Here is a 9,900-nt window from a genome sequence, read left to right on the forward strand (position 1 = left end):
GTACATCATGTTTAACCTTAGATGTAATGCTTTCCAAAAAAATCAGACTACAGTGATCAAGGGAGATGGAGTGGGTTATACCAGCCCCAACAATACATATTAAAATCCTAACCCCCAGTACCCATGAATATGGCCTTATTTGGAAATAGGGTCTTTGCAAATGTCGCTAAGGATCTTGAGATGATATCATCCTGGATTTAGAAGCCCTAAATCCAACGATGTGTATCTTTATAAAAGACAGAAAAAGAAGAGACAAAGAGACACAAGACAAGGCCATGTGAAGACAGAGCTAGAGATTGGAGTGATGCTGCCACAAGCCAGATACCACCTAAAGCTCCCAGAAGACAAAAGAGGCGTGGAAAGATTCTCCCCTACATCCTTCAAAGGGAGCGCGGCCCTGCCTACACTTTGGTTTCAGAATTCTGGCCTCACAACTTCGAGAGAATAAATTTTGTTGTTTTAAGCCATGCAGTCAGTAGTGGTTTATTACAGCAGACCTAGGACACTATTACAGAAGGCATAATGGAAATACAGCATCTCCATGCCACTTTGAGGAATGGGAGGAAACTCAGCAGGAAAGGGAACAAGAAAAGATGTTTAGGTATGAAAACCCAGGGCATTCATAGATAAATTCCAATTTTGAATGAATTGTCCTGTTCCTATAAACAAATGGTCATATATAGACTGGAAAAGTAACTGTGGCCCAGTAGGGCATTGATTGTCAGCCTAAAATATATATATATATACACACACAATACTTTATTGAGCAACAATAGTACTTTACAGGTCTGTTTTGTTTCAAAGTTTACGAAAGGCCTTCACATATTATCTCATTTAAATCCCACAGCAAACTTATGAATTAGGCAGCAAGGGTATTATTATATAAATGTTATAGGTAGAAATGGATTCCCCTCTAGCTGGTAAGTAACCTACTCAAGGTTATGCAGCTCATAAGTGGCTCCCAAGAATATGAATTTTTTACTTGAAATCCAACATTCTGTTCATTACATCTTGATGATTTTCATAAATGATAATGACCTTTAAAAGAATGATTATGAGATCACAATGGCATAGTAAGAATATTAATTTGGATAAGGGGTTATAATTAGGTAACCCTATTAGCCAGCTATTATAATAGTCAGGTATGAAAGAATCAAGGCCTAGGTCAAGCTGGTCTCAATGCAGGCACATAAGGGCACGTGAGGAAAATGCTGAGAAAGCATCAGCCTATGTTAAATGGTGTCCACCATGCCTTACCAATTTTGTCATATTTCCTTAAATCCTTTCCTACTTTGAATTTGCTATAAAAATCATTGCATTCCTGTATACTGAGATATATTATGCTTTTTCTGGCTTCTCCATTTAGCATAACTTTCTGCATGCTTTGGTACATCTTTTTTTTCTACAAAAGAACTAGCAACAACTGAGAGCCTCATCTTTGCACCAGGTAGGATTTATCCTACATGAAATCTAATAAAAACATTCCAGAATTAAAATTGGTTAAACACACACACACACACACACACAATTGGATTAATCACCTAAACATATAGTACTAATATGAGTTCAGATAAAATCCTCTGATGATATAAACCACTTATATTGAAAGAGACTATAAGAAACTCTTAATAGCTTGGCACAAGGACGGAGGAGATACACTAAGATTGAACCCTAAAATCTGAAAAACTCTTTCTTATACAATTAAAATTTTAAAATAGCAAGATTGGATACACCTTGATAACTAAAAAAAAAGTAGTTTAGCTAACTAACGTAGGTACATTTTAACAAATATTACCCATGTCAGATTGAGTATATATGTATTTTGATGCATGACTTTAGAGAATGCGTTTAACTAGACTCTGGTCCTTCAAGATACTCTAGAAGAAAAAATGTTTGGGATTTATTTCAAGGTACATTTCACACTGAGAGATTCACAATGTACATCAGCACATTAAGACTGAAATAGAATATACAAGAAAGAAATCAGCTTAACTTTCCTTCACTCAGTACTTTTCACATATATTTTACCTGGAATTTTTTTGATGGGGAGATAAAAGAGAAAGGAGGAGTATTTCTTTTTGATAATCCACGGAATTAGAGTTCCATATAATGCTGCTCTAATACGTTTAGTCAACGTGCCTGCTGTGGAATAACTATTTTCCTTTGTGCAAGTGGCAGTAGTTAGAGGCAAAATATGAAAAATTCAAATAAATGACAAGATGTGCCAACCTTGTCGACTGAATTGGTGTCATTACTTTTATCAAGAAATATAAGATTATGCACAGAAACTGAGAAAGCAAAAAGAAAAGATGAAAAGGGAAGAGGAAAAAAATGCTAATATTTTTTAAAAAGTATTTGGGAAACTAGTTTTATCTTTCAATATTACGCAAAGTATGTCATGGATGAAAAACATGTGGGTTCTTCGCACTGAATAAAAAAATACATGAAACAATGTTACAGAAATATAGATCTCAAGGTACAGCCAAAGAAGATTGTGAAGATTCCAGATCTACTTGCAAACTCTTCCATAGCTGCTGATTTCAAAAGAAAGTGCCATGACCAGTCGACACAATGTAGCCTGTTCTCTGGTCCATAACTTCCAGATCCAAAGCTGCAGACCTCAGAAGCTAAGGGAAGAGGGTTCCAGTGATGACTCAGAAGGGAAGACATTGCGCCCATATATTTTTCTATAATAAAACTGCAACACCAAGGTTTTGAGCAAGTTATCGGTCCCCTAAGAGTACAAAAGCCCAGCCTGGCCAACATGGTGAAACCCCCGTCTCTACTAAAAAAAACTACAAAATTAGCTGCGTATGGTGGCATGCGCCTGTAATCCCAGCTACTTGGGAGGCTGAGGCAGGAGAATTGCTTGAACCCCGGAAGTGGAGGTTGCAGTGAGCTGAAATCGCACCACTGCATTCCAGCCTGGGCAAAAAGAGTGAAACTTCGTCTTAAAAAAAAAAAAAAAAAGTACAAAAGCAAGTTCCCAGAGAAAGAGTTGTGATTCTCTCAGTCAGGAGAGAAAGATACGGTGTGAAGGGAAGAACAAATTCCTGGAGTTTGATGTCACCTTCTGCCTACAGACATCTGTATCTTTTCCCTCATTAAAAAGTGTGTCCCCACCTAAGGACCTTCCTTTGTAGTGTGCACACTAATTGATTGAAAACTCCCTTTCTATAATCTTAAGTAGCAATATTTCCCAGTTCAGTGAGAAATTTACTTAATTTTGAGGAGGAATTAAAGCAACAAATTATAGGACATATATACTGTTTTCAAAGAATGGGTAGGGCTATGAAATCCATTCACCTTTGTTATTTCTCAAGGGACTACTCTTTATGCAACAACTTTATTACTTTGTCCTTTGTGAAGGCTACTGTCAAGCCATTGTCAGCCTAGTATTTCACAGTATCCAAAACATACGAATGATTTGTGGGGGAAATGGTGTCAATTTATTTCTAGATGCAGCAAGTGATCAATAGAAATATATAGAACTTGGTCACGAGACAGTCTCCACATAAATCTCAGTGTTTAATCAAACCTATCCATTAACCCATAGAAAAAAAACCATGTTGGAATAGTGCAGCATATATACCCAAAGACCCAATTGCTCACCTGATCGTACCCTCCTGGATGTTCTGCCTCAGTCTCAAATGCAGTAAGCTCTAAAGAAAAAATGATCATCTATCACCCACTACATTTATCCTTTGACCACATTCCTTCTCTTGATAAAGGTCACACTATCCACCCAGTCTTCCAGAATAGAAATTTCAAAACCATTTTTAAGTGCCAGTTTTTTTGGAGGTCACCCTTCACCTCCAACATCACTGGGACCTCTGGTCATCAAGAAAAGACAACTCTAAACACTCTCTCATGATAATTTATTAGTTACATTTCAAAAACCAAACTCATCACATGACATTCAAAATACCCAACATAGAGATTATTGACTTGCACTTCGTATTCCTCCCTTAATATTCACCCACTACACTGGGTGCAGTGGCTCATGCCTGTAACCCTAGCACTTTGGGAAGCTGAGGCCAGTGGATTGCTTGAGTCCGGGAGTTTGAGACCAGCGTGGGCAACATAGTGAAACTCCATCTCTAGAAAAGTTAGTTGGGCATGGTGGTGTGCACCCGTAATCCCAGCTACTTGGGAGGCTGAGGTGGGAGGATTGCTAGGAGTTTGCGGCTGCGGTGAGCTATGATCACGCCACTGCACTTTTGCAGCGTAAGTGACAGAGGGAGACCCTGTGTGTGTGTGTGTGGTGTGTGTGTGTGTGTGTGTGTATTTACCCACAATAATGTTATTGTGGAGCCACACTGACTCCAAAAACAATAAGCATTGTTGGGGCCACACCAAAACTCAGTGTCAGCTTTCATGTCCCCACAGTTTGGGGCTTGCTGTTTCACCTATGAGAAGCTACTTTTTTTTCCCTCATTCTGCCCCATCCGACATCACTTCTCCTGCCTTTACCTTGTGGGCCTCGTGATCTCATCTATTCTTTAAGACCCAGTTCAAATTATTTTCTTTAGGAAATCTTCCCATAAGTCTCCACCCCAGAGAAAAATCGATTCTCCTCACTTTATAGATCCACAGCACTTTACATATGCTTATACATATGCTTATTTATTGTGGTACTTATTTCATGTTAACTGGTTACTTACATATCTGCTTCCTTACTATGTTAGAAACTTCAAAGAGACATTGTCCAATTACTATCAGATATTCAGTAAATATTCACCAGATGAATGAATAATTAGCTGAACAATTGATTTAAACCGTAAAGTTATTCTAGTACTCTGTCATTTTAAATGTGTAAATGACATCTCAGAGTTACTGAAAACTCCCTTTTCAATATGCCTCCTGAGGTCATCTTATGCATTTCTTCTCTGGGAGATATGCAAATTTAGAAAATGAAATGAGAAAATAAAGCCATCAAATAAGAAATAACAAAAGGAAAGGAGTAGGAGGAGAATCTAATCATAAACCATCAATTTTCCCTATGACCCTGAAGAGACCAGTCAGCAGCTTTGAAAAATCATTCACTTGATAGATTCTGCTCAGAAATGAGTTCTCTGGAAAAAAAAGAATCAGAAAAATATTCTAAAACGCCAAAGGTTTTTGGTGTTTTGCAGTTGGTTTATTTGGCATTAGAATGTCGCATCTCGCTTTGAAAGGACAGCGTCTCCCATCAGCACATTACACAACTCAGTCAGCTGTACTTGCTCATAAATGTATTTTGCATTTTCAATTACAGTTGCATCAGAGATATGGGCAACCTCAAAGAATTTCATTGAGAACCACTCACAATAAAACATGGCCTCGACATGTTAATTTAGCAGCACATATGGAACACTGGAGAGCTTGGCAGCCTTAACTTTGAATCAGAGCAGAATTTGATCAGCCAGCCTGTCTGACCCTTCATATCACAGAATGTAGACGATAAAATAACGTTATGATCCTTCAGGATTATGCTACACTGGCTATTGCACAAGTCACATGGATATTTCCACCTTCCTTCTTAAAATTCATGTGTCTTGGTCTTCTCACCCATATCTCACATTAGAAAAAGAGTGGAATCCATCTCACGGGCCAGTTTCTCTGAGGCACCTGGCACTCCTCTTCCCCAGTCTTTTCCAAAATGCCTTTCACAGAACAATAGTCTCACTAGAAACTCCAGATACATGGGTTCTGTAGTTCTAATGTGTGTGTGTGTGTGTGTGTGTATATATGTGTGTATGTGTATATATATTATATATGTGTGTATATACATATATACATATATGTATATAAGTATGTATATACACGTATATATAGTATACATATATACATATATTGTATATATATACACATACATATACACACACACACACACATTGAATAGTATGTCCAGCCAGAGATTCATAGTATGTGGTAACAATATTAAATATCTGAGATGACAAAGGAAACAAATCATGTTAAATTAACTGGATCTGAATTTCTCAAACATCTGCCCTACTGAACACTTTTTTCTGTGCCACTGTTAATATTACATCAAAAAAGATGTTTGCAGAAATTTACAAATAAAATACAGGATCCCAGTTACATGTGAGGTTCAAATAACAAAAATGTTTTAGTATGAGTATATCCCAAATACTTGTCCTAAATGGGATATGACTATACTAAAAAAAAAAAAAAATTCAACAAGACCAAAGCCAGTAACAGTGAGAATTTGACATGGCAGAGGGATGGTGAGATCTTGTGAAGATGTCCTGAGGTGATAAAGAAAACAAGCAATAGGATCCTGAGACAGGAGATGGCGGACTCGTCAACTAGCACCGCCTACCAATTTGCAGGTACTCATTGCTATGCCAGCTCAGCCTTCCTCTGCCATCGTAAGCCCCCAAGGATTGTGGAGGTCACATCAAACAGAACAGGACAGACATCAGGAGGAGTGGGCCAGGCCTTTGTGGTTAGAGAGCCAGCCGAGCCTTCCAGAGTAAAAACAGTTCCCTTAAGTACAACATAGAATAAGTTTCCTGCATAGATTTATGTGCAGGATATGTGATATGTGTTATGAGCAGGATATCTTCTTTTTTATGGTAGTTAATTGTTTTTATTATACTTTAAGTTCTAGGGTACATGTGCACAACGTGCAGGTTTGTTACCTAGGTATACATGTGCCATGTTGATTTGCTGCACCCATCAACTCGTCATTTACATTAGGTATTTCTCCTAATGCCATCCCTCCCCCAGCCCCTCACCCCCTGACAGGTCCCCATGTGTGATGTTCCCCACCCTGTGTCCATGTGTTCTCATTGTTCAATTCCCACCTATGAGTGAGAACATGCAGTGTTTGGTTTTCTGTCCCTGTGATAGTTTGCTCAGAATGATGGTTTCCAGCTTCATCCACATCCCTGCAAAGGACATGAACTCATCCTTTCTTTATGGCTGCATAGTATTCCATGGTGTATATGTGCCACATTTTCTTTATCCAGTCTATCACTGATGGACATTTGTGTTGGTTCCAAGTCTTTGCTATTGTGAATAGTGCCACAGTAAACATAAGTGTGCACGCATCTTTATAGTAGCATGACTTATAATCCTTTGTGTATATACCTAGTAATGGGATCACTGGGTCAAATGGTATTTCTATTTCTAGATCCTTGAGGAATCGCCACACTGTCTTCCACAATGGTTGAACTAGGTTACAGTCCCACCAACAGTGTAAAAGCGTTCCTATTTCTCCACATCGTCTCCAGCATCTGTTGTTTTCTGACTTTTTAATGATCGCCATTCTAACTGGCATAAGATGGTATCTCATTATGGTTTTGATTTGCGTTTATGAGCAGGATATCTTTTATCTGTCGTTTATATCTTAGCAACAGATATAAGACTCTGAGTAACATTTGAATTTCAGAAAAATAAAAAATAATTGTTTTGCTAAATGAAACAGGTATAGAGGAGGCCCTTGTCAAAGAGTATAGAATCTAACAGGAAATAGAGCACCCCTGGAAAATCTGCTTACCTAGTAACTCATTAGAAAATGTGAATATTTTACTCTAAATATGAAGGCAACACTATTCAGCCACAAAATCTGAACAGTGTTGCCTTCACATTTATAGTAAAAATCCCTCAATCAGAAGTCACTTATGGTTCTATTACTGTCTTCTTTTTTTTTTTTTTTTTTTTTTTTTGAGATAGCGTCTTGCTCTGTTGCCCAGCTGGAGTGCAGTGGCATGATCTCAACTCACTGCAACCTCCGCCTCCTGTATTCAAGCGATTTTCCTGCCTTAGCCTCCGGAGTAGCTGGACGTACAGGCGCCCACCACCATGCCCAGCTAATTTTTGTATTTTTAGGAGAGACAGTGTATCACCATATTGGCCAGGCTGATCTCAAACTCCTGACCTCATGATCTGCCCCCCTCGGCCTCCCAAAGTGCTGGGATTATAGAAATGAGCCACCACGCCCAGCCTGTCATTTTTTATTGGACAACAAAATCACTCCCTCCCTATTTCCTTGTTCATTAAATGAGGGAGTTGTATTAAATTAGTTCTAAGGTGTCTTCCGGCAATAATATCTTACAAAAACTATTGTTACGCTATGAAAATAAGGGACAGACCTAGATAATGTAAGATGATATTATGCGGTTTATGCACAATAAAAAGAAATAGAAAAATTATGTGCCTTAGTTTCACTTATGGAGTTATTTTCTGGTCAATTCCTATTTTATTTCAAGTGAGAAATATCTAAATTATTATTACAGACATTACCAGAATTCGCTCCTTTAAATAAGCACTAATTGCTAAAGTCTCAATTTTAGACTGGAAGTATGTTCCCTGGGATTTAAAAAATAATGCCTCCTAGACAGATGGATCCTTAACTGCTGTACACAATCCCTGAATTTATTAGATTAGTGCCCAGATGAATCCCTTCCTGTGAATTCTTGTTTCCTAAAACAGGGCTCCTTTGGTGGGCAGATGAAAATAGAATTCTAGTTCAGATTCAGCCAACACTTTTAGAGTGCCTACTGTGAGTCACACTTTAATTTCACACTCTTTCATTCTCACAGTCACATTATCAGGGATGGCAGACACAAACTAGCTCTTCACCAAACCCATTTTCTCTTCTTCCTTTGCCCACATCAAGACCATATGAACCAGACTCCTTTCAAGAGTAGCCACATGAACGGAAACTTACCAATGAAATGTGAGCAGAAGTCGTAGGGGTCACTTCCAAGGCAGCTCACAGAAATTTCCTATGTGTGGTCCCCCTGCTCTTTGACCTTCTGCAGCCACACTGGAAGCCATGAGTTGAAGCTACAAGAGGCACGAGACAGAAAGTGCCTATGTCCTCAAGTCATATTGAAGAAGAGCTACCCACTAACCGGAATAGCCATTCGAGGCTTGAAATGAGCAGGAAATAAACTCCCCTTGGGTGAAGCCACGAGGACTACACAGTTTATCCTTCTGTTGTTGTTGTTAACAACTTTGTGTATTCATCTTATTATATATGTACATTTACAAAATTGTCTTACATTTACAAAATTACAAGTATATTGTCTTATTTAATTGCATGTTTCCTTTAAAAACAAGAATATTTCCAGATCCTTAGTATTGTTTCAACGGCTACATTTGTATAGACATTCCCATGATTTATTTAACCACTCTACTACTGGCAAGATATTTATGTGCTTTCTAATTTTTGATATAATAAGAAGCATACAATAAACTATCTCAATATAATTAATTGTGCACACTTATGACTATTTCTCATGAATTAAGTTCGTAGGAATAGAAGTAATGGCGCAGTGCATAAACTCCCTCTCTCTCTCTCTCTCTCTCGTGGTAGCAATGCTTAGAATCCAAAGTGCATGTTCCTTTCATCTTGGACATTTACACAGTCTATCTTTTATAACAATGAGCCTCAACCTTAGCTAATACTTGAAGTTAGCATTACTATCCTCATTTACACAGGCGGAGACAGTGACTGAGAGATCAAACAACTTAACTTACTGTCAATATGCTAGAACTGAATTCAATACCAGCCCACCCATTCCAAGTCCTGTGACTTTTCTAAAAGAATGCTTTCCCTCTTCTAAAGTTTCTGATTTCTACAAGAATACTACATATGCTTTGCAGATCATTTGCAGGTTTTTCTTGAAAGAGAAACATTTTTCAAGCTCATTCCAGAATCATGTACAGAGATAAGGGAAGAGTCAATGAATTATTATCTTGGCAAGAGCTAATGAAAAGATTAAATTATTTCCTCTGCTTAATCAAATCAATTTGAAAAGGAATGCAACCCTTAATCCCAGGATTTATAACTATAACTTTTGTTCATGGAGTAAATTTTGGAGGTAAATTCACTTCACTGTCTTTTTTTTTTTTTTTTTTTTTGAGACGGAGTCTCGCTCTGTA

Source organism: Papio anubis, chromosome 4 (assembly GCF_008728515.1).
Source record: "Papio anubis isolate 15944 chromosome 4, Panubis1.0, whole genome shotgun sequence".
Classification (NCBI taxonomy): Eukaryota; Metazoa; Chordata; class Mammalia; order Primates; family Cercopithecidae; genus Papio; species Papio anubis.